General features: G+C 38.9%; 1 protein-coding gene and 1 pseudogene across 7 annotated transcripts in view; one reads left to right on the top strand and one right to left on the bottom strand.

Moving 5' to 3' along the window:
* QSER1 (glutamine and serine rich 1) overlaps positions 1–25498 on the top strand; it is a 79247-nt gene that overhangs the window by 4953 nt on the left and 48796 nt on the right. The gene's annotated exons all lie outside the window — the stretch shown is intronic.
* Positions 14227–18214, bottom strand: LOC307191088 (large ribosomal subunit protein eL20-like; annotated as a pseudogene). The gene has a single exon. The product of its transcript is annotated as a large ribosomal subunit protein eL20-like (transcript).

Below are 25498 nucleotides of genomic sequence, written 5' to 3'. Positions count from 1 at the left end.
CTGTACTGCACTACATCATGGTAAGATAGTCTAATGCTGTAATCTACCTATGTAATGGGTTAATGACCTTCTGTAACTGGCCTGGAAACCTAGCCGTCATTAATATCCTTATTTCAGTGTTCTTTATCTCCACTGTCCGTTTGTTTTCCTAATTGAAACATGCTTCCTTTCACTTCCATAGCACTGTCTATTGTGGTTTTCCTCCTTTCTGGCCCACTGCTTTTTCCTCTTCTTCACTAGTTCTTGCTCTTCTATCTCCACATGTTGTTTCCTTGGGGCTTGGGATTGATAGGCTTTCTTGTCCATTCTGTGCTTTCTCCTGAGGATATCACATCCATGCCCGTTACTTTAAATACCATCTCTGGAGATGCCCATATATGTGTCTAAAGCCCAGACCTCTTCTGAGCACCTAATCGCGTATCCATCTCCCTCTTTGAGCTTTTACTTGGGTGTATAGCGAGAATCATTAGTGATGAACTCATACTTTCCCCATCCACCCCACCTCTGCTTGTCTAGTGAATCCTTTCTAGTAAGTCGCACCTCTGTCCACCTAGCTTCTCAGGCCACAACCTGAGAGTTGTGTGTGCTCAGTCACCAAGCCTTGCTATTTTTTTTTAATCTCTTAAATATATCTTGAAATTGTCTACTGTCTTTCTACTGCTCCACCCTGATCCAAGCCATTATTTTTCACTTGGATAACTAAGTAATCTTAAACCTTTTCTTTCCTTCCTTCAATTCATTGTTTTATTTATTTATTTTTTTTTTATTGAAGTCGAGTTGATTTACAAAGTTGTGGCAATCTCTGCTGTACAGCAAGGTGACTCAGTTCTACACACATATATATATATTCTTTTTTAAAGTATGAATTGGATATAGTTCCCCGTGCTTTACAGTAGGACCTTATTGTTATCCATTCTAAATGTAATATTTTTTTTTCCTAAATGTAATATTTTTCATCTACCAACCCCAAATTCCCAGTCCCTCTCTCTTCCTCCCCCCCGCTTCAGTTCACTCTCTTCATAGCATTCAGAGTGAGTTTTAAAAGCACAGATCTACCAGTTTGCTCCTGTTGCTCCTTTGCTTGAAACCTTTCCATTGCTACTCCTACACCTTAAGGTCAAGTTTTTAAAAATCTGGAATGTGCTGTGTATGGCCCTGCATTTACTGGCCAATCTAAAATTCCTAGGATCATCCTAAATTCCTTTCTACCTTAAAACCCTGATACATGCTGTTACCTCCACCTAACTAATTCTCACCCCTTCCCTACCTCCCAGCCTGACTTCTTAAGGTATTTCCTGTTAGAAACCTCCTGCCTTTCACCCTTGGCCCCCTGTTACTTTGAGCAATGGTATATGTTTACTGTGCTTCCACAAAATTCTTAGAAATATAACTACATACTTATATGCTATTTATGTAATAGGTACCTTCCTCTTTAGAATGGAAGTTCTTTGAAGGACACTATCTGTTTTGCCTACTGCTGTATACCTGATACTTAACTCTAGTGTCTGGCACACAATAGGTGCTTAATACATATTTATGACATGAAAGCCAGAACTCTGCTTTAGTGTGGGAATTGAAAGCCCTTCTTTTCCTTGCTGCAGTCTCTAGTACCGTTCCCCATCTTCACCCGCTACCCTGTAGGAGGGACCAGGATGTAGGGTTTAGGGCATTTGTGATTGTCCTTGGTTGGAAGTATGGTGATGTAGGCTGCTGCTTGCTTGCTGCCTTTCCTTGCCATGCTCTCTGGGACAATTTGAGTACTAAAATGTGTATAGCAAAACACAGTCCAGGATTTTTCTTTCATTCATTAAACAAATACTTGAGTGTCCACTATATGCAAGGCACTGTTGCCTTTATCAAGTATTATATTTCTTCAGTGAAAGCTTGAGAAATCAAATGGCAAACATTCATTCACTCATTAGAATGTACTGAGCATCTCTGAGTTTCTGTTACTAAGCTAAGTTCTACAGGGTACCATAAAGATGAAAGAGACACTGTCCTGCCTCTGAAAGAACTTGTGATCCAATAGATGGAGTGTAACCTTTAAAAATTGTGAAACAGTATATTGTACACCTGTAACATATAGGTGTAATATAATATTGTACATCAACTGTACTTCAATTAAAAAAAAAACAACAAAACTTGTAATCCAGAAGGGTGACAGGATGATATACTTGCTGTCTCTCTACTTGGCTTCTAAATGTTGGAGTGCCCTTCAACAAGTGACACTTGGAGCTCCACCCTTTTTCTTCTCTTTCAACTCACCCTCGGTGAAGTTGCCATATATATTAAAAGATTTTCAAATTTATATCTCTAGATTCATATCTAGGTATCTTCCTGTCATCTCCATTTGGATATTGAATAAGTATTTAAAACATAATATGTCCAAAACATGATTATCACCCTAACCCCCCAACCAGGTCCTCCTTTCATCTTCCCTACCTCAGTAAATAATACTACCGTTTACTTTGTAGCTCATGCCTAAGAGTTTGGAGCCATCTATGACTCATTTCTCTCCTCCCATATCCAGTCCCTCAGTAAATCCTGTTGGTTTGATCTCCATATATATAATTTCCCACATGAACAATTGCAGTTGCCTCCTTGTTTCTTGCTTTCCTTGTTTCTACTTTAGCCTTTCTAGAGTTTATTAAACGTGCATCAGCCAGAGTTAACATTTCAAAATATAAATCAAATAATGTCATTACCCTCCTTAAAACCTCCTAGTATTACTCAGAGGAAAATGCAAAGTCCTTATCGTGGCCTACAAGGCCTTGGCTAATTCTCCAACCTCATCATTCCGCTCCCACCACCATCCTTTAGCCACATGGGCCTTATTTCTGTTCCTGAAACATGCTAAGATATTTGTGTCTTAGGAATTTTGCACTAGTTGTTCTTTTTATCTGAACTTCCTTTACAGGTCTTTGCTTTGCTGCTTCTTCTGGACATTTAGGTCTTCTCCCACATGTTACCTCCTCAGCAAGGCCTTCTCTGTCTGCCCTATCTAGAGTAACTTCTCGTCACTGTATTACAGCACAGAGTTTTATTTTCTTCATAGCATTATCACTCTCTGAAGTAATTTTATAGATTTATATGTATAATTTATCACTACCCTTTCCCCATACCACTAACCACTACTAATAGAGTGCATATTCCATGAGAACAGGAAGCTGTCTTGTTCACATCTGTAGAAGGCAGTTTAGAGAAATGGTTGATGGCATAAGCTCTGAAGTCAGAATTTGGGGGGGTTATATTTTGACTCCAACACTTGCAGTATGATCTTAAACAAGTTTCTTAATTTCCCTGTGCCTGAAGTTCCCTGTGTGAAAGGAGCAAGCTTTTTTGAAGATTAAATGAGAACACAGAAAAGTGTTTAGAATGGTGTCTAGCATATAGAATAGCGTATAGACTATTAGCAATATTGGGACTTCCCTGGTGGCGCAGTGGTTAAGAATCCATCTGCCAGTGCAGGGGACATGGGTTCGAGCCATGGTCCCGGAAGATCCACATGCCGCGGAGCAGCTGAGCCCTCGCGCCACAACTACCGAGCCTGCGCTCTAGAGCCCACGAGCCACAACTGCTGAGCCTGCGTGCCACAACTACTGAAGCCTGTGCAGCTAGCGCCCGTGCTCCGCAACAAGAGAAGCCACTGCAGTGAGAAGCCCACGCACCGCAACGAATAGTAGCCCTTGCTCGTTGCAAGTAGAGAAAGCCGGCGTGCAGCAATGAAGACCCAATGCACCCAACAATTTAAATTAATTAATTAAAAAAATAGAATATTAGCGATATTGTCAGCACTTAGAACAATATCTGGCATGTTGTAAGTGCCTGTTAAGCATTCAGTGAATAAATGAAATAACTATAGTACTAGGCAGAAGATTTGTTTCTTTTTAAGAAGTATGAAAATGTTTGGGGGCTCGAAGGAAAAGCTGTAATCGAGTTCAAGGGTATCAAGGAAGCATTTTTCAGGTGTATTGCATACAAACTGATCTGAATTATTGTTAACGTTGAGTAAATGGAATAAAGTATTAGCAGAAAGAGGGAGCTTCCAAGAACAGGTGTTCCAAAGAGGGAGGAAGTGGAATCTGCTGGACTGGTTAGGGCTGGTGCTTGAACTGGCACAGCATCACTTCTGTCGCAGTCTGCTGGTCAAAGCAGTCCTGGGCCTGGTGAAGAGTTATGGGAGGGAGACTACACAAAGGTGTGTTTCATTGGGGAGGTCACCAGAGTAATACTCTTGCACAGCGTATCAGTACTAGATTTTGGAGGACTTTTGATGACAGGCCATGGAGTTCAGTCTCTACAGCTCAGTAGGGAGCTTTGAAATTCAGGTTTTTGAGGAGAATGGTGGTGATGATGACAAAGATGATGATATTAGCAAGAAAAGTGTTTTAATAAGATTAATTTGGCAGTCAAGTACAGAATGGATTAAAATTGGCAGAGGTAGAAAACAGGACATCAAATGAGAGGCAGTTCATCAGGCTAGACAGGAGGGAGGTGGTATGAGGGTTCTCCAGAGAAGCACAGCCAATAGGGGATATATAATATAAATGTGTCTGCTCTCTGCAGCCTTGAAACCAGGGAAGCCTGTGGTGTAATTCAGTCTGAGTTCTAAAGACTTGAGAACCAGGGGAGCTCATGATGTAAACCCTAGTCCAGGGGCAGGAGAAAATGAGATGAGGTGTCTCAGCTCAAACTGTGAGACAGGCAAAAGAGGACAGATTCCTCCAGCCTCTCCATGGATTGGATGATGCTGGCCCACACTGGGGAGGGCAGTCTGTTTTACTGACTTCACTGATGCAAATGCTAACTCATCCAGAAACGCTCTCACAGACACACCCGGAAACAGTGGTTAATCTGGGCTTCCCATGGCCAATCAAGGTGACACGTAAAATTAATCATCACAGAGGGGTTAGGAGACTGGTGGTGATACTGGTATAGAAAGGAAGGAATGGATGTGAGAGACATTAAAGATCAAATTGCCTGAGATTGTTGACAAGGGTACAAGTTAAAAAGTAAGAACAAGGGAAATATTGTTGACCTTTTTCTGGTGACTGGAGAATGATGCAGTGAAGAAAAATACCTAAAATGTTCACTCATTTTGGTCAGCAGATATTCCATGTACCTCCTCTAGGCATTGGGGATTCGATGGTAATTAAGATAGACAACATCTGTTGTTGTGGAGTTTACTTTCTTGTGGGGAGTGGGAGTCAGAAAGTAGACAAGCGAGAAAATTTCCTGCTTGAAGAAGTAGCATTTCCCTGAAAAGTGAGGAAAGAGCACGTGCAGATGTCCTAAGGCTAAAACAAGTCTGGTAATTCCCTTCTCTGACACAATCTAACGCTAGATCAGTGGTTGTCAAATTTAAGAGTTCTTCAGAATCACCCAGAAGGCTTGTTGAAACACAGGTTGCTGGGTCTAACTCCAGAGTTTCTGAATTAGTAGGTCTGAGGCAGAGCCCAATAATTTGCATTTCTAACTAGTTCTTAGGTGATGCTAATGCTGTTTGTCATCTTATCACCCTCTTTTTGCCCTTTTTATCTCTGCTTAAAAATCATCTTTTCATAAAGGTCTTCCCTTACTGCCAAATCTACGTAGCCCCACCAAGTTTTCTTTTATAACACTTGTATATTCTTTAAAGTATTTGTCCTCAGCCGACAAGACCAGAAAGGCGAATTTAGGGAGTCTGAATAGACATTTGTATAGAGACAACGGTGGAATCTCAGAGGTTAAGGTTTCTGGGAAGAAAGGGTAGAGGGCTGAGACCTGAGCCTTAGCTGTTAGTGATAACTAGCAGATCCTGAATGCCTACCATGTGCCACGCACTGGTCTAATATTACATGCGTTATCTCATTTAATTCTCACAACTCTGTGAGATGGGTAGTGTTAGCCAGTTCACAGACAAGTAAACTGAAACCGAGAGCTGTTACGTGTGCAAGGTCACTGCTAGTCAGTGGCAGAGGCAGGATTTGAACCCATGAAGTGTGACTTCAGAGACTGTCAGTTGGCTGTGGGGATTTAGAATGAAGTAGAATTGGCAGATGAAAAAAGTCAAAGGCATTCGTGATGGGAGACTCCCCCCCCCCACCCCCTGGTACGCGGGCCTCTCACCGCTGTGGCCTCTCCTGCCACGGAGCACAGGCTCCAGGCGCGCAGGCCCAGCGGCCACGGCCCACAGGCCCAGCCGCTCCGTGGCATATGAGATCCTCCCGGACCGGGGCACAAACCCGCGTCCCCCGCATCGGCAGGCGGACTCCCAGCCACTGCGCCACCAGGGAAGCCCCGTGATGGGAGACTTTTAAGAAGGGTGTTGGGGGGAAAAAAGATGTTGGGTCTCTTGGGTGTTTGTGCTGGAAGGTTGTACTTTCTCAATTACTTTAAAAATTAGAATTATTTTCCCAGAGCATACTTTGACTAAAGGTTTTTGGAGAAAACTGGGGAACATGGGCTTACACCAGTTTGAATGGTTGCCATAAGGTATGGGAGTTTTAGAGATGTTTCCTGAGCACCTCTCATATATTAAACAGTGCTTTGGGAGCTTGGAATACATCAGCGAACAAAACCAAGATCCCTGCCCTGGTGGAATTTAAACTGGGTATGTGGAGTGAGACAGATGATAAATAATAAACATAACTTTGTGAATTATCTAGTATGTTGGTAGGTGACATGAGAAAACACAGGCTTACGAAGAATGGAAGGTGGATGGGGGAGGCATTGTAGATTTAAATAGCAGGCTAATTGAAATAGTGATATTTGAACAAAGGTTTGATGGTGGTAATCTTCAATAAGAGAATTTTTTTTTCCAGTGATGCAAATGAGACTGCAGGTTTTGTTTAAAAACATATTGCCTGCTCTTTTGCTAAACTTGCTTACAAAAAATCTTATTTTTGTTAACTGTATGCTTTGTTGCTGCTAGTGCGGTTTTAAATTTTAGGAACATGCTAGATAACTTGTTACCAGGCTGCTACCAACACACAGTTTCTGAATTTTCACTAGGCGTTTTCCAGCCTGGGCCTTTTTGCAATCAGTTTTTCTTTTTCTTTTTCTTTTTCTTTTTGCTCAGTAGTAAGTATTTGTTAATCATTGTGCCAGCTGTGTTACAAAATGTGTGAGGATATTATGTGAAGAGGTAAAGGGGAGGACATGGATCTGGTTTTAGCATATCCACTCATTTTTCTTTCATTTTTTTCTAGAATCATGACCACAGATTCTCCCTTGCCCTCTGTCTCTTTTATCTCTGAGTGAAACATGCCATTTTTCCATTGTTTCTTGAACAGCAGCGGGAATGCTCTTATCTCCAGGTCTTTGAGCGATTTCCTCTACTAGGACCACTCTTCTACATGGCTTTCTCCCTCACTGCGTTCAGTTCAAAGTGTCACATTGTTAGAGAGGCCTCTCCTTAGTACCCCTGCCCCCATCAATACCCTGCTTTATCATTGTGTTGCCTAGTACCCTGCTTTAAGTTTCTTCATAGCACTTATCAGTCCTTGATATTAAATATTTCTTTACTCTTGTTTATTGTTGGTCTCTGTCCATTAACCCTTGGGTGTTTCTTAACAATTCAACTTGAGCTGCTTAGTCCTCCCCTCCCACCTTCCTCCTCCCCAATATATCTGTCACATAATAGTCTTCAATAGATACTGATTTTAATAAAGAATATATTTAATACTAGAGTATATTATGCTTTGACTTAGTATCTAATATTTCAGACTTTAAATTTGCCCTCTATAAGTTTAAGGTTCTTTAGGGATCCTGACCATGTAGACTAACCTTTGTTGGTAAGCCTGTAGGCATTTATGGGATATAACAACATAAAATAAGGAAATTTTCATATGATTTAAGGCCATCATTCTCATTACTGTGTGATCACTGATCTTATTTAAATAACTTGAGACCAGATTTGTCTGACCCAATGAAGCTTGGCAAACACAAAAATGTGGATAAGCTAAAGTACTTTTGCTTGGGTCTGCTTAAATTAGATGGCTTAACATTTTAAAACATATCTCATATTGAGCAGACTGCAAAACAATATTGATCTGCTAAAAACAGCTGATACTATCCCCACTTAAACAGACAGTAAACTATTGAAGTCAGAGTTTGATTTGGCCAGAGCCAGAAAAGGTCTAGTGGTATAGTGCCAAAATAAAAGTGAACCATTTGGAAGGATGGGATTAAAGTAGAACTGTGGCTGTACAAAAAACTACAGATGGTCTTTTGCTGTTAGTTAATATCTTTGTATTACTTTTTTCATTTTTAACAAGAGCAAGTTTGGGCTGAACATGATCCTCTTTAACTTCCCGGATTTTAATACGGCATAGAAGATGATGGTTCCAAACTTGCTATTAACAGCTAACGTAGTATCAGCTAATTAACATTTATGTATTGTGCACCTTTTTATGGACATTTTAGCATCCTCCTCCTAAAATATACTTTGGAATGAGTATGTCTGTTATTCACGCTTAACGGACATGTTTATTAAGAAATTTTAAGGTACTTCAGCTTGTAAATTATGGCACTTGAATAACATTTTATGAAATCTTCTTTAACGGTTGTTTCAAAATATATACCTTTTCTCTAATGTTCATTATAATTTCTTCCTCTGCATTAACCTTTGTTGTGGACCAACAACAAATCTAGAACACAAATTAGCCACTTAGAAGTTGATTTTCTCTACTACAAACAACAGCAACATTTTTATTATGGAAAATTTCAAAGCAAACACATTTAGAGAGACTGGTGTAATGAATCCCTATGTATCCATTAGCCAGCTTTGACAGTTTCAGCACATGGTCAGTCTTGTTTCATATATGTTTCTACCAGCTTTGTCTCCCTACTTTATATTTGCTTTGTTTTATTTCAAAGCAAATTTCATGCCATGTATGTGCCTCTTTCAACCATAGTATGTCTCTGAAAGATAAAGGCTTTAAATTTTTTTTTTTTTTTTTTTTTGCGGTACGCGGGCCTCTCACTGTTGTGGCCTCTCCCGTTGCAGAGTACAGGCTCCGGACGTGCAGGCTCAGCGGCCATGGCCCACGGGCCTAGCCGCTCTGCGGCATGTGGGATCTTCCCGGACCGGGGCCTGAACCCGTGTCCCCTGCGTCGGCAGGTGGACTCTCAACCACTGCGCCACCAGGGAAGCCCCAACGTGTAGGATATTTTAAGGCAATCTATAAATATTCTATCTGCTTTGGTATCTGAAGTTAATCTTTTTAAAAAATATATATATATATAATTTTTTAAAATAAATTTCTTTATTTTTTGCCTGTGTTGGGTTTTTGTTGCTGGGCGCGGGCTTTCTCTAGTTGCGGCGAGCGGGAGCTACTCTTTACGGTGTACAGGCTTCTCATTGCAGTGGCTTCTCTTGTTGCAGAGCACTGGCTCTAGAGCACAGGCTCAGTAGTTGTGGCGCACGGGCTTAGTTGCTCAGCGGCATGTGGGATCTTCCTGGACCAGGGTTCAAACCCGTGTTCCCTGTGTTGGTAGGCGGATTCTTAACCACTGTGCCACCAGGGAAGTCCCTGAAGTCAATCTTAAAATAGTATAAATAATATAATACAATTACAATTGTATAAAATACTAGTGGTTTTATTATAAGTCTTTGGTTAATGGGCTTATGGATTTCTGGAAATTTCCTTAGGAAAGCCTTTTGAGCATCTGGAAAATTTCTGATTAATTTTTATTAAAATTTATAGGGAACACCTGAAACTAACACAGCATTGTAAATCAACTATACTCCAACAAAAAAAATTTTTTTTAAAGTTTATAGGGATATATAATGGAGTATTACTCAGCCATAAAAAGGAATGAAATTGGGTCATTTGTAGAGACGTGGATGGACCTAGAGAATGTCATACAGAGTGAAGTAAGTCAGAAAGAGAAAAGCAAATATCATATACTAACGCATATTATGTGGAATCTAGAAAAATGGTATAGATGATCTTATTTGCAAAGCAGAAATAGAGACACAGATGTAGAGAACAAATGTATGGTTACCAAGGAGGAAAAGGGTGGGGTGGGAGGAATTGGGAGACTGGGATTGACACATACACATTATTGATATTATGTATAAAATGGACAACTGATGGGGAACATGCTGTATAGCACAGGGAACTCACCTAGTGCACTGTGGTAACATAAAAGGGAGGGGATATCTATATGTGTATGGCTGATTCATTTTGTTGTGCAGTGGAGGCTAATACAACATTGTAAAGCTAACACAACATTGTAAAGCAACCATACTCCAATAAAAATTAATTTTAAAAAATTTATAGGGAAAGAAGAAAAAGTACAATGAGTATCAAAATGAATATTAAGCTTTGGATTTTGATTCTCCTGAAAATCTTTTTCCTTCCTCTAAAATGTTATTTATTAAGTTCTTATATTAAACCAAAGATGTATAAATGTTTGTCTACAAAACTATTCACAAGTGTGAATTATTGTGTTAAGTGTATATCTTTAGAAAGACTTCCTTACTTAATGCCAGAAATCCTAGGCCATGTTAATATTAGTGAAGAAAATTGTGATGACTAAAAATTCAGCTCTACTGGTTTCTCAAACAAGGAAGAAATTTAATTTGGTAAGGGAAAGACTAAGCCACAACAAGATGCATTGAAGAAACTAAACTAAAATACTTCATAGCATCTATACATTTGAATCATGGAAATATGGACTCTATTGTGTATTGTAAGAAGTAACCAGCTATGTATTAATTCATTTTCAATAATCCCTTCATAGCCTGAAATGAGAGAGAATTATCCAGGGCCCATGTGACCATTTTTGTCTACCTCTTAAATGAATGTTAATGTCTGGACATTACAGATAGTTAATACATTACTGCAGCAGTTCAAATCACAAAATAATTTGCTTTGACAGACGTATTTCTTTTAAAAGAAAAGTGTTCTAGAAAAATATTGGGGTTGGGAAAAATGGGACCTGAAATGTTTTCTTTGTTCAATGGAAAGGTCAGTAATACAGGTGATGACAGAAATAAAAAAGGAAGATGAGATGGAACTTTGGAATTGTGTCCAATCCAGGTCTTGGAGACTCTTGTTATCATGCATATAGCCAAGCATATGCCACATCACCAACACATTTCATTTATTTTCTGACAGAACAACAGACGGAAACTCTGAGTAGCCTTGACTTTGGCATTGTCTTTCTTGGGCATCTGTTACAAATGCCAAAATCTCTCTCTCTTTGTTGTGGATAATGTTTGGAACTGGTAGATTGGTTTTTGAATATGTTCTACTGCTCCACTAGGCAGGAAATACCATACTACTCATTTCACCTTGTTAGTGAAAACAAAAACACCTTCTTTTTAATAAACTTAAATGTATCGTTTACACAAAATGAAGTAGGATTTTTTTATAAAGATCATTAATGATGTATATAAAATTAAAATACATTTACTTATCTCAAGAAATCATACTTGATTTAACAGTAACTTGTTGGTACAAAATACCAGTTGTACCTCCTTTATACGATTATCAGTTGAGGGCCTGCATGAAACGTAATTTCTCTTAGATGATTCATTTGCAGTTACTTTGGTGAAGGGCTCAGTATCATGGTTGGGAGCAGAGTTAAGGGAACCAAAAAGGGATATTGAGACACTGAGTGAGTAGCAGCAGTGTGAAGCCACTTCTGGGCCTGTGAAGGGCCACTTCTGGGCACCAGTTATTGGAGCCCAGAAGGAACTGTAGTTGTGTAGAGATGCAGCATGGCTGGAACCGTGGTTGTGACAGGGAGGGAATGGACAGATAATACTCAGGCTCCTCTCTTCTGCCTTCTGATCTCCTGCAGAACCTACCCCTAATGGCCCCTGAAGCGCCAAGGTGATGCAGTATATAGAAGTTACCTGTGCTGTGAGGTAGTCTTCAACAAAAGAAAAATGAAGGTCCAAAGAAGCTGTAAGTTGCTGAGGTCCCATTAGAGATAGTGATTCCAGGCCATTTGACTCCTCCAGCACTTTTTAAAAATTAACAGCTTCGGGCTTCCCTGGTGGCGCAGTGGTTGGGAGTCTGCCTGCGGGTGCGGGGGACACAGGTTCGGGCCCTGGCCTGAGGGGAATCCCACATGCCACGGAGCAGCTGGCCCCATGAGCCTCAATTACTGAGCCTGCGCGTCTGGAGCCTGTGCTCCGCAACGGGAGAGGCCGCGATGAGGAGTGGCCCCCGCTTGCCCCCGCTTGCCGCAGCTAGAGAAGGCCCTCGCACAGAAACGAAGACCCAACACAGTCAAAAAAAAAAAAAAAATTAACAGCTTTATTGAGATTTAATTTACATACCATAAAATTCTCCTGTATTAAGTGTACAATTCAATAATTTTTAGTATGTTTATGTCACCACAGTGTCACCACAGTCTAATCTTCAAACATTTTCATTCCCCCCGAAAGAAACCTCACTCCCCATTCTCCCTAGGCAACCATTAATCCATTTTCTGTCTCTATAGATTTGCCTTTCCTGGACATTTAATATAAATGGAATCAAAAAATGTGTTTGGCTTCTTTGCCTAAGCATAACGTTTTTGAGATTTATCCATGTTGCAGCATGTATCAGTACTTAAAAATACTTATAATGGAATAATATTCCATTGTTTAGATATAGCTCATTTGTTTTTCTGTTCACTGGTTGATGGACATTTGGGTTGTTTTCACTGTTTGGCTCTTGTGAATAATGCTGCTGTGAACATTTTCATAAAAGTATTTAAATGAAAACATGTTTCACTTTTCTTGCACACGTACCTAAGAGTAGAATTGTTGGGTCATATGATAATGGTGTTTAACATTTTGAGGAACTGCCAGACTTTTCTAAAGTGACTGTATCATTTTATTTTACATTCCCACCAGCAGTGTATGAGGATTCTAGTTTCTCCACATCCTTGTCAACACTTGTGATTATAGCCTTTTTTTTTTTTTTAATATAGCCATTAATCTCCTGAAAGGTTCACTATTTTTAACACAGAGTTGTCTCTTCTCACATGATATTCTGCAGTCAGGTTCAAGAGAAGGGAGGTATCTTTTACCATCGACAACTTTATTATTTTCACTGTTTTTTAAACTACAGGACATCACAGTGGAATTACTCAGCAGTTGGTAGCCAACTTCATTAAGCTCTACATCCCTTAACACTTGCTTTTAAAGCAATTTTTAGTAAAACTTGGAGACTTACATAGTAATACTTGTATGAAAGGGCTGTTATGATAATGAAAGGCTTATTTGAGTTTAAGATTCCCTTTGCTTTCAATTTTAGTTTGGGAACTGAGGGTAAGTTTTGTAGCACATAGCAGCTAGAGTCACCTTTTAAAAATGTATTTAGTCACTCCCTTGGTTAAAAATCCTTCAGTTGTTTTCCATTGCGCATGGAATAGAATCCAGACTCCTTACTGTACCCCCATAAGGTTTTTCATGTTTGCCCCTTGCCTACTACTTTACAGGTGAATGGGTCTCCTGGGTCTCCTGCCACTCTCCCCTTCCCTCAATACACTTGAAGCATGTTAGTCTTCTTTCAGCTGCTCTATATAGCAAGCTTTCCAACCTCAGGCCATGCATAACTCTTTCCTCTCCTCTTCCTGTGGTTTGGCACAGGGTTGGCTTAATATCCCCTTTCCGTGGAGACTTTCGCTGATTGCTGTGTCTTCCAAAAGTAATGTCTCAATCGCTTCTGCCCTCAGCCCCATTTCTCAGGGAGGACACTCTTTTGGCAATTTCATCCATTTCATGACTTCACAAATAACCCAACTGGTAATGATACCCAATTTTTAATTTCCAGCTCTAAGTGGTAACGTTCACTAGCCCTCTTTTGAGTATTTCCCACTTTATCTCTTATGAACACCTTTTAAGAGTTCTCAAATGTCTATAACTATTGCCACTGTTTGGTCCTTATAATTTTTTACCTGGATTTCTGCAGTAGGATCTTGGCCTTCCAACTTTTAGGCTTGCTCTTCTTCACAGTGCTTATCAGATTATCCTTCTAAGAGTCATTCTCTCCTCTTGGTATATGGCAGAATTGCTTTAAGAGCTTTTTCAAAGTGACTTACAGGGTCCCATCTTAGAATTACTAATAAAGAACTTCTGAAAGTGAGAACTGGGAGTGTATAGTTTGAAAAAACCCGCCAGATGATGCTGATGAGCACCTCTGGTTAAAAACCATTCTTTTAAAATACAAATTTAATCATTTAACACTGATTAAAATTCTTTAGAGGCTTTTGATTCCCTTGAAGATAAATGTGATTTTGTCATATAATTTTCTATAATCTGGGTCCTGTCTGACTCATAGCCCCATCCCTAGTACACCCATGCAGAATTACTGAAAGGTCTACTAATGTACCATCTTATTTACATTTCTAGGTCTTTACATATGGTATTATCTCTTCCTGAAATAATCTTCTTTTTCTTCCCTTGAATACTTTCTCCTCTTTCTTTCAGTACTCAGCTGCATTTCCTAGAGGTAAGCCTCTTATACTATGTAATGTGTGTTTATTTACTTATGCCTTTTTACTTCTGTGCCTTCTAGTGCCTAGCATAATGCTTGGCAGTCAGTAAATGTCAGTTGTATAAATTCAGACCTCACCTTTAGGTGCAGTAATAATAGCATTGATTGAACATTATGTGCCAAACATAGTACTGCACTAAATGCTATATACACATATATATATATATATATATATATATATATATATATATGCCTTATTGTTTACTCTCACAACTTTATGAATGTGCATGTTACTATTCACCATATTTTACAGTTGAGGAAACTGAGACAGAGAGAGACTATGTGGTTAGCCTCAAGTTGCAGAATTTGTAAAGTACAGAGTTGGGTTTGAATCCTGTGGTTTATTTGCAAAGCTTGTGTGTGTGTGTGTTTTTTTTTTTTACAGCTGTTACATAGTTGTTTCATGGTTCATTAGTTTATTTTTTCAAACTCACAATAAATAATTCCTTAATAAGGGCTGATTCTTCTTATGCTTCAGGGTTTTTTTTTTGTTTTTAATCCTCAGACTACAATACATGCAAAGTTACATACATGCAAAGTTAATTCAGTGAACTTGGTGTTACCACTGTACTCATTTTGAAGACAGATTTTATACTGAAGAATGCTGTGTGATAGATGAAGTAAAAATATTTAGCTTAACTCAGAATATTAGAAATATGCAGAACATTAGGCTTCATAAAGAGAAAAACTAGGACTCCCTGTGCTTTGCTGAAAGTCTTGAAGTATGTAATTTGCAGAATCAGGACTGGAATCTGGGCCTCCTAACTTCCAATCCAGGGTTATCTTTCTCAACTCTGAAAGGTTGATAATACCCTAAGACTAAAACATTATTTTCCAAATTTAAAGAAAATTGTTTTTATTATATTAGAATATATATATTTTCAGTGACCAAGTTCTTTAACAGAGAAGAAAATAATATGACTACTTAAGGCAAAATCATTCAGTCTTGGGTAACTTATTACTTGTGTGCAAGTACTGGCTTGTTTACCTGGGATTTAACATATTTCATGGAATTTTTGCTGATTGATTTTAAAACTTGGAATGTGTTTTATTTCTTAAGTATTACGGACATAAGAGTATGCTACCCAAGGAGAAGATCTGTACATGTTATTAATATCTGGATATAAACCGTAAGACAGCTTATTCTCAGTAATACATTCAAAGCATTTTTTCTTATGATCATATGCCATCTTCACTGCACAAATTTGCCATTTTAGATAAGATTTTTGTCACAGCTTTCTCATCTGCCTTAAAACTTAATTTTCTTTGTTAAACAAATTAGATTAACATTAGGAAAGAGGCTTACGGAAAGTATGTCATACTTATAGTAAACAAGGTAGAGAGTGGTAAAGAATAATCTCTTTTGGTTTGTTTTAATTTTGAGGAAAACGTCAGTTTTTAAATTTGGAATTTAAGTAACAGGAACTGAAGGAAAGTGTTACTTCCCCCTGCAAAATTCTGACCGTTCTTATCCTCAAGATTAAGTCTGTACCCGACTTTGAAAGTATGGGGAGGGGATGGAAAATGGAAGTTTTGTGCTTGGTTGGGAATCTGAAGATTGACACAACTGTCACTGTTAGCCCTTGGTTCCTTCCTCTTTCCTAGACCTTAGCTCCTGTAGTGCTTGGAGTATGTAGGGGTAGTAAAAGTCCTCTTTCTCACCCTACCACCCATCCAGGCCTTGGAGGCTAGAAAGGGCTATACTATGGTAGGTACTATTATATTAAATAAATGTACATTTATTCAAAGGAGCTTATATTTAGGTATAGGAATTAGAAACAAAGACCATGTTTTGAGGCCTTTTTTTTTTTTTTCCAGGATAAATTTTTATTTTCTTAGGCTGGCTTTTGTTTGAAAAAAATAAACAACTTCAGCAAGCCAGTGACCATCAGATTATTTTGAAACTTATTTTAAAACCATAAAAAAATATATATTTTTGAAACTTGTTTTAAAACCTTAAAAATATTATGTACAGATTAACAAAAAAAAATCCTTATTATATGGTATATGGAGATGGGCCAACCACAGGAGGGAGACTGAATACATGCATGACAGCAAGCCTATCTATAACCACCTTCTTGTTTGTTGATGTTGCACACTTCATGAAAAATTACCCATAATCACTAAGTTTGGATGATCGTAACTTTTATTGAGCTATAGTTCACAAATCATATAATTCACTATTTTATTTTATTTTTATTTTTTAAAATTATGTTGTTTGCTAATAAAGACTGTTTTGTTTTCGGCTGTGCCGCATGGCTTATGGAACTTTAGTTCCCCGACCAGGGATCGAACCTGGGCCCTCGGCAGTGAGAACACGGAGTCCTAACCACTGGACCACCAGGGAATTCCCATAATTCACTATTTTGAAATGTACAGTTCAGTAGTAGTTACATGAGACTGTGTAACCATCACCACTATCTAGTTCTAGAACATTTTCCATCACCCCTGAAGGAAACACATGCTCATAAGAAGTCTCTTCCTATTCTCCCCTCTCCCTAAACCCTGGCAACCACAGTATCTACTTTGTGTCTCCAGGGATTTGATCATTTAGTACATTTCATAGAAATGGAATCATACTGTATGTGGACTTTTGTATTTGGCTTCTTTCACTTAGCATAGTGTTTTCAAGGTTCATCCATGTTGTAGCATGTATTAGTATTTCGTTTCTTTTTATGGCTGAGTAATATTCCATTGTATGGCTGTGTCACATTTTACTTATCCATTTATTGTTGGACATTTGGATTGTTTCTGCCTTTTGACTGTCATGAATAATGCTGCTGTGAACATTTATATACGAGTTTTTGTGTGAACATATGTATTTCCAGTTCTCTTGAGTATATATACCTAGAAATGGGACTGCTAGGGCATATGGTGACTATGTTTAATTTTTTGAGGGGAGCATGGAATTTTTTTTTCTTCTTCTGGTCTTCCCAATGAGTTTTATTTGGGCAGACCTGGGGATGGGGAGGGCCTGCATTTAAAAGAAGGTGTTGGGCCTCTTGGTGGTGAAGTGTGGCTTGTGCTGGTGACAGAGGACCTGGTGGGGCAGTGGGAACTTGATCTTGGAGTCGTGGAACTGCTTGGCTGCTGCTCGGCGGCACTTGCTGGCTGCGATCTCCTCTACCTCCATGATCTGGATCCAGTGGGCCCGGGCAAGGCGCCGGGTGCCCGTGTCTCGGTAGCATTGGGTGATGGTGCCGGCTGCGGTCAGGTCCCGGTACTGCCGGTACATGTTGTGGGGGCCTCTGCGGGAGTCATAGTGCAACCAGATGCAGAAGTTCTTCAGCCTTGGGAGATTTCTTGAACACCTGTCCACAGCAGACAGTTTCCCCTGAAGACTTCTTCATCTTCTCCAGCTGAGACACAAAGTACCAGAAGCGGGACTTGGCAGCATGATTAGGTGCAAAGATCTGCATGCGCCAGAGGGGCGGGGTGGGCCATTTGGCGGGCAGCGCCCCACCACTTTGTACTCTCGAAGTGTGCCCAAGGCCTCCATGGCGCTCCATCTGCGCTCGCCGCCACCCTCGAAAAGGCGGGAAGCATGGAATTTTAACTGGTTTTTAAAAATTCATTGAACTACTGTTTCACTCAAAGCTAATTTTTATATCACGTATAATCTTTATCCCATTGTGCTTTATACATGTTGTTTTTTTAAAAAAAATCCAGTTTATTTTATATAATTATTGAGAGGGTAAAATTATCTGTATTGCTCCCTCTATGACGTATGGTGTAGAGCGTTCTTAATTTGGGCTTCAATAATTAAATCCATTGAATAGTGGCCCAGTTAGATCTCTGCTTTATATTGAAAACTCTCATACAATGCTTAAAATTGATAGAAGTCTCCAGGTATTCAGTTTTCTAGAAAGGGCTGACCTACTAGCTTGATCCTTCAATTTTTTTGTTGTTGTTGTTGGTACGTGGGCCTCTCACCGTTGTGGCCTCTCCCATTGCGGAGCACAGGCTCCGGACGCGCAGGCTCAGCGGCCATGGCTCATGGGCCCAGCCGCTCCGCGGCATGTGGGATCTTCCCGGACCGGGGCACGAACCCGTGTCCCCTGCATCGGCAGGCGGACTCTCAACCACTGCGCCACCAGGGAAGCCCAATCCTTCATTTTTTTATTTCCCAATTCTTATCAGGATATCTGGCAATCAGGTTAGGTACTCAGTACGTATTTGCTTGAGAGGTGATTGAGTTGTAACTTAAAGGTGATTTCTTTTCTGAAACTGAACATAGATTGTAATTATTTATGAGTATCTACAATGTGCCATATACTATTGGGTTGCCCAAAAAGTTCGTTTGGTGTTCTCTGTTAGATGGCTCTAGTAGCGCTTAGTTGTCTTCAACTTCATTTGAAACAATTTTGTTCGATTGTATTGTGACAGCTGTCATGTCAGCGTGCATTTAAAGAAAAAACTTATAAAAATTGGTGAATTTTTGTGTAGCCATTTTAATATTGAAGATGGAATAAAAAAGGCAACATTTTCAGCACATTATGCTTTATTATTTCAAGAAAGGTAAAAACGCAACTGAAACGCAAAAAAAGATTTGTGCAGTATATGGAGAAGGTGCTGTGACTGATTGAATGTGTCAAAAGTGGTTTGTGATGTTTCATGCTGGAGATTTCTCACTGGACAATGCTTCACGGTCAGGTAGACCAGTTGAAGTTGATAGCCATCAAATAGGGACATTAATTGAGAACAATCAACGTTATACCACGAGGGAGGTAGCCGACATACTCAAAATATCCAAATCAAGCATTGAAAATCATTTGCACCAGCTTGGTTACGTTAATCACTTTGATGTTTGGGTTCCACACAAGTTAAGCGAAAAAAACCTTCTTGACCATATTTCCACATGCGATTCTCTACTTAAATGTAATGAAAACATTCTGCTTTTAAAACAAATTGTGATGGGCAATGAAAAGTGGATACTGTACAATAAAGTGGAACAGAAGAGATCGTGGGGCAAGCAAAATACACCACCAACAACCACACCAAAGGCCGGTCTTCATTCAAAGAAGGTGATGTTGTGTACATGGTGGGATTGGAAGGAAGTCCTCTGTTTTGAGCTCCTTCCAGGAAACAAAACGATTAATTCCAACAAGAACTTCTTCCAGTTGACCAACTGAAAGCAACACTGGAGGAAAAGCGTCCGGGATTAGTCAACAGAAAACGCATAATCTTCCATGACGATAACACAAGACTGCATGTTTCGTTGATGACCGGGCAAAAACTGTTACAGCTTGGCTGGGAAGTTCTGATTCATCAGCCATATTCACCAGACATTGCACCTTTGGATTTCCATTTATTTCGGTCTTTACAAAATTCTCTTAATGGAAAAAATTTCAATTCTCTGGAAGACTGTAAAAGGCACTTGGAACAGTTCTTGCTCAAAAATAGAAAAAGTTTTGAGAAGATGGAATTAATGAAGTTGCCTGAAAAATGGCAGAAGGTAGTGGAACAAAACAGTGAATATGTTATTCAATAAAGTTCTTGGTGAAAATGGAAAATGTGCCTCTTTTTTTTTAACTTAAAAACCGAAGGAACTTTTTTGCCAACCCAATATTTTGGGTGTTGGGGTTATAGCAGTGATGAAAGCAAAGTCCCTGTCCTAATGGAGTTTTCATTTCAGTCGCTAAGAGGCAAACCAGTAAATAATGTTGAATGTTTATTAGTGCTATGGAGAAAAATAACGCAAGAAAAGAGGGTTAGGCAATGTGTAGAGAGGATAGAGGAAGGATGTTGTTTTGTATCAGGTGGTCAGGGAAGTCTTCAGTGAGATGAAGTTTGAGCAGAGACCTGAGGGGAAATGAGGTGAACCAACTTAGTATATTTGAGGAAAGAGCCAGGAGACCTGTGTGGCTGGAGTGGAAAATAGATAAAATTGGAGGTTTAAGGGGGCAGCAGTTAGGTTACTTAGCATATTGAGGATTATTGTAAGAACTTTGGCTTTTACTAGGGTGAGATGGGAAGCCATTGGAAGGATTTGAGCAGAAGAGTTTCATGATTTGGCTTTACTTTTTTTTTTTTTTTTTAAACATAATTGACCTTACAACACTATGTTAGTTCCAGGTGCACAACATAGTGATTCAGTATTTCTGTACATTACGAAATAGTTACCATCTGTCACCATACAAAATTATTACAACATTATTGATTATATTCCTCATGCTGTACATTTCATCCCTATGACTCATTTATTTTGTAACTGGGAGTCTGTACTTCTTAATCTCCCTTACCTATTGTGCTCATCCCCCCCACCTACCACCTGTTTATTCTCTGTATCTATGAGTCTGTTTTTGTTTTGTTATGTTTGTTCATTTATTTGGTCTTTTAGATTCCACATATTTGTCTGTCTGACTTATTTCACTTAGCATAGTACCCTCTACGTCTGTCCATGTCGCCTCAAATGGCAAGATTTCATATTTTTTATGGCTGAGTAATATTCCATTTTATTTATATATTTGTATGTGATACACACATTATATGTGTGATATATACACACACCCCACATGTTTATCAATTCATCTGTCAATGGACATTCAGGTTGCTTCCGTATCTTGGCTACTGTAAATAATGCTGCAGTGAACATTGGGGGGGGGGTGCATAGATCTTTTCGAATTAGTGTTTTGAATTTTCAGAAAAATACCCAGAAGTGGAATTGCCAGTTAGTATGGTAGTTCAATTTTTTTAATTTAATTTTTTTTTTTTTTTTTGCGGTACGCGGGCCTCTCACTGTTGTGGCCTCTCCCGTTGCTGAGCACAGGCTCCGGACGCGCAGGCTCAGCGGCCATGGCTCACGGGCCCAGCCGCTCCGCAGCATGTGGGATCTTCCCGGACCGGGGCACGAACCTGTGTCCCCTGCATCGGCAGGCAGACTCTCAACCACTGCGCCACCAGGGAAGCCCTAATTTAATTTTTAATTTTAATTCTATTGATAAGGGGTTAAAATCCAAAATATACAAAGAACTCATATAGCTCAATGTTTTTTAAAAAATCAACCGGTTTTTTAAAAATGGACAGAGGACCTGAATACATATTTTTCCAAAGAAGACATAAAGATGGCCAACAGACACATGAAAAGATGTTCAGTAACACTCATCAATGAAATGCAAATCAAAAGCACAATAAGATATCACCTCACACCTGTCAGAATGGCCATTATCAAAAAGACAACAAATAACAAGTGTTGAAGAGGGTATGGAGGAAAGGAAGCCCTTGTACTCTGTTGGTGGGAGTGTAAATTGGTGCAGCTACTATGGAAAACAGTATGGAGATTCCTCAAAATACTAAAAATTGAACTATCGTATGACTTCATTTTTAAGGGAGTGACTCAGGCTGAGAATAGGGCGTGGGAGGGGTTAGGGCAGAAGCAGAGAGACCAATAGGAGGTTATAATTATTCCTTGCCTGTTAAAGAAGTGGAGTTAGCATGGATTTCTAAGGAGCAAGACAAGACAAAAAACCACCCCTAGAACCTCCTGATATTTACAGTTTATCTTGATCATTATTCTTACTCTTAAAGAGGTTTCAAGATTTGACATGGCTTACAAATTTTTCTTAGTGTAGATTGTATTTTTGAGAGCCTCTTTTGTTTTTTGTGGGGTTTTGGGTTTTTTTTTTGACCATGCCACGTGGCTTGTGGGATCTTAGTTCCCCAGCCAGGGATTGAACCCCAGCCCTCAGCAGCGAAAGCATGGAGTCTTAACCACTGGACTACCAGGGAATTCCCTGAGAGCTGTTTTAGATTTACAGATAGTTACAGGGTTCCCATATACACCCTCACCCACTTTCCCCTATTATTAACTTCTTATATTCTTATGGTACATTTGTTACTAGTAATTAACTGATACATTGTAGTCAACTGAAATCCATAGTTTATTCAAATTTCCTTAGTTTTTACTTAATGTCTTTTTTTGGTCTCTCCAGGGATACCCCTTTACATTTGTTTATCTTGTCTCAGTAGATTCCTCTTTGCCATCACAATTTCTCAGACTTTTCTTGTTTCTGATGACCTTTATATTTTTGAGCAGTGCTGGTCAAGTATTTTGTAGAATGCCCTTCTCTTGGAATTTGCCTGATGTTTTTTTTCTCGTAATCAAACTGGAGTTATGGGTTCTCTAGAGGGAGATCATAGAGGTAAAGTGTTACTTTCGTTACATCATATTAAGGGTATATCTTATCAATGTGATTTATCACTGTTGATGTTGTTTTTACCACCTGGCTGAGATAGTGTTTGTCAGGTTTCTGCACAGTAAAGTTATTTTTTTTGTTTTTTTCCTCCTTTCAATACTATCCTCTTTGGAAGAAAGTTGCTATGTGCAGCCCATTAAGGAGTGGGGAGTTATGGCCCACCTCCTTCAATGTAGAGTTGCTACGTAAATTATTTAGAATTCTTCAAGGGAGATTTGTGTTTCCTCCTCCACTTATTTACTAATCATTTAATTTTATCAGTATGGACTCACAGATATATACTACTAAATTTTTTTTGCTCAAAATGTTCCAGTTTTGGTCATTGGGAGCTCTTTCAGTTTGCCTCTTTGTCCCTTTGACATATCCCCGTAAGTGTAAGGTTTTTTCCCCTCTCTCTGTTTGTTTGGTCAGGAAGAAAATGCAAAGATGCTCAACATCATTAGGTAAATGAAAATCAAAACCACAATGAGATACCACTTCACACCTAATAGGATGGGTATTATAATAAAAGTAAAGACACAGGCAATAACAAGTATTGGCAAAGATGTTGAGAAATTGTAACCCATTAAACGTTGTTGCTGGGAATGTAAAATGGTACAGCCAGTTTGGTTGGCCATTCCTCAAAATGTGAAACATGGAGTTATCATAAGACCCAGCAATTCCACTCCTAGGTATATACCCAAGAGTATTAAAAATATACATCCACACAAAAACTTGTATGTGCATGTTCATCACAACATAATTCATGATAGCCAAAAAGTGGAAACAACCCAATGTCCATCAGGTGATGAATGGCTAAACAAAATGTGGTATATCTATACAATGGAATGTTATTCAGCCGTGAAATGAAGTACTGATATATCCATGTTTGTAACATGGATGACCCTTGAAAACATTATGTTAAGTGAAAGAAGCCAGTCACAAAAGCCTGCATATAATATAATATGATTCCATTTATATGAAATGTTGCGAGTGGGCAAATGCATAGAGACAGAAAAATTAGTGATTGCCAGGGACTGGGTAGAGGAGGATATATAGGGTGTGATGCTAATGGGTACAGGTTTATTTTTGAGGCAGTGAAGTGTTCTAAAATTAGATTATGGTGATGGTTGCACAACCCTGAGTATTCTAAAAGAGCTCTGATTTGTACACTTTAAAAGGGTGACCTTTATGATATGTGAATTATATATCAATAAAGCTGTCATTTAAAAACATTTAGAACAAAAGAAAAATGAGAAATCTAGGGATTTATACTTGTATGAATCATACATTAAACACTACAAAAGATTGCTGACAGGAATTAAAGACCCAAATAAATAGATATACTCATGGATTAGAAGACCCAATACTCTTAAGATGGTAGTTTGCCCCAGTTGATGTATAGAGTCATTGCAGTGTTTTTGTAGAAATTGACAGGCTGACTCTAAAATTTATATGGGAATACCTGGCATAGACAAAGTCATTTTGAAAAAGAACAAAATTAGAAAATCTGTACAACCTGAATCATTTATCAGACTGTGTGTTATTGGCCTAAGAACAGACATGGATCAATGTAACACAGTAGTTAAGAACAGAACCACAAATATATGGCTAGTTGACTTTTTTGGACATAGGTTCAGATAGGTTCAATAGGTAAAGATTCAGTAGATAAAGAATAATCTTTTTGATAAGTAGTACTGGGATAATTGCATATCCAAATTAAAAAAAAAATGAATCCCAAGCCTTACATCACAACATGTACAAAAAATGAATTCCAAATGAATCACAGACCTAAGTGGAAATATTAATACTATAAAACTTCTAGAAGAAAACATAAGAAGAAATCTCTGAGATGTTGGATTAGGCAAAGATTTCTTAGCTACAACATCAAAAGTACAATTCATAAAATAAAAAATTATTTTGCTCTTCTAAATACATTGTTAGGAGAATGAAAGCCACAGATTGGGAGAAAATGTTTACAAAATATGTATCTGTCCAAGGATTTGGTTCCAGAGTATATAGGCAACTCCTAAAACTCATTAATAAGAAAACAGACAACCCAATAAAATATGGGAAAAGATTTGAGTGGATACTTTACCAAAGAATATTTCTGCATGGTAGATAAACAAATGATGCCCAACATTGTTAGTTATTAAGGAAATGCTAATTAAAACCACAGTGAGATACCACTGCACACCAATTAGAATAGCTCAAATTTTTTTAAAGAAAAGGAAAAGAAACAACTTACAAACTTAAAATACTTGGTGCCAGTGAGGATGCAGAGTAACTAGACCAGATGTACATTATTGATGGGAATGCAAAGAGGTATAGCTACTTTGGAAAACAAGTAGTTTCTCTAAAGTTAACATATTACTGTATAACTCAGCCATTCCCCTCCTAAGTTATTTACTCAAGTGAAATGAAAACTTATGTTCAGACTAAACGTTAGGCATGTGTTTATAGCAGCTTTATTCATAATTGCCAAAACAGGAAAAAACCCAAAGTTCCTTCAACTGATGAACGGATTTAAAACAACCATCAACCTTTGGTACATCTATATAATGGAGTGCTACTCCACAATAAAAAATAATGAATTACTGGAAGTGGGCACGCTCCACGCCTTGAGGGCATTGGTCTTTTCCCACCTGCCTTGCACCACTGTGGGAGATTCTGAGTCAAGAGGAAGTCATCTGGGACATCGCCAGGCAGCTCATCCAAGTAGCAGACAGGATGAAGTGCGGCATCCGGCCAGGGCTGGTGGGCAACCTGGCCGCGCAGTTTACGAATGGGAGCCTGTCAGAGGAGGACAGGCGTGTCTATCTGTTCAACAGATACAAA

The sequence above is a fragment of the Stenella coeruleoalba genome (assembly GCF_951394435.1).
Source record: "Stenella coeruleoalba genome assembly, chromosome: 8".
In the NCBI taxonomy this organism is placed as follows: domain Eukaryota; kingdom Metazoa; phylum Chordata; class Mammalia; order Artiodactyla; family Delphinidae; genus Stenella; species Stenella coeruleoalba.
The sequence above is the reverse complement of the archived record's forward strand: the minus strand, read 5'-3'. Positions and strand labels throughout refer to the sequence as shown.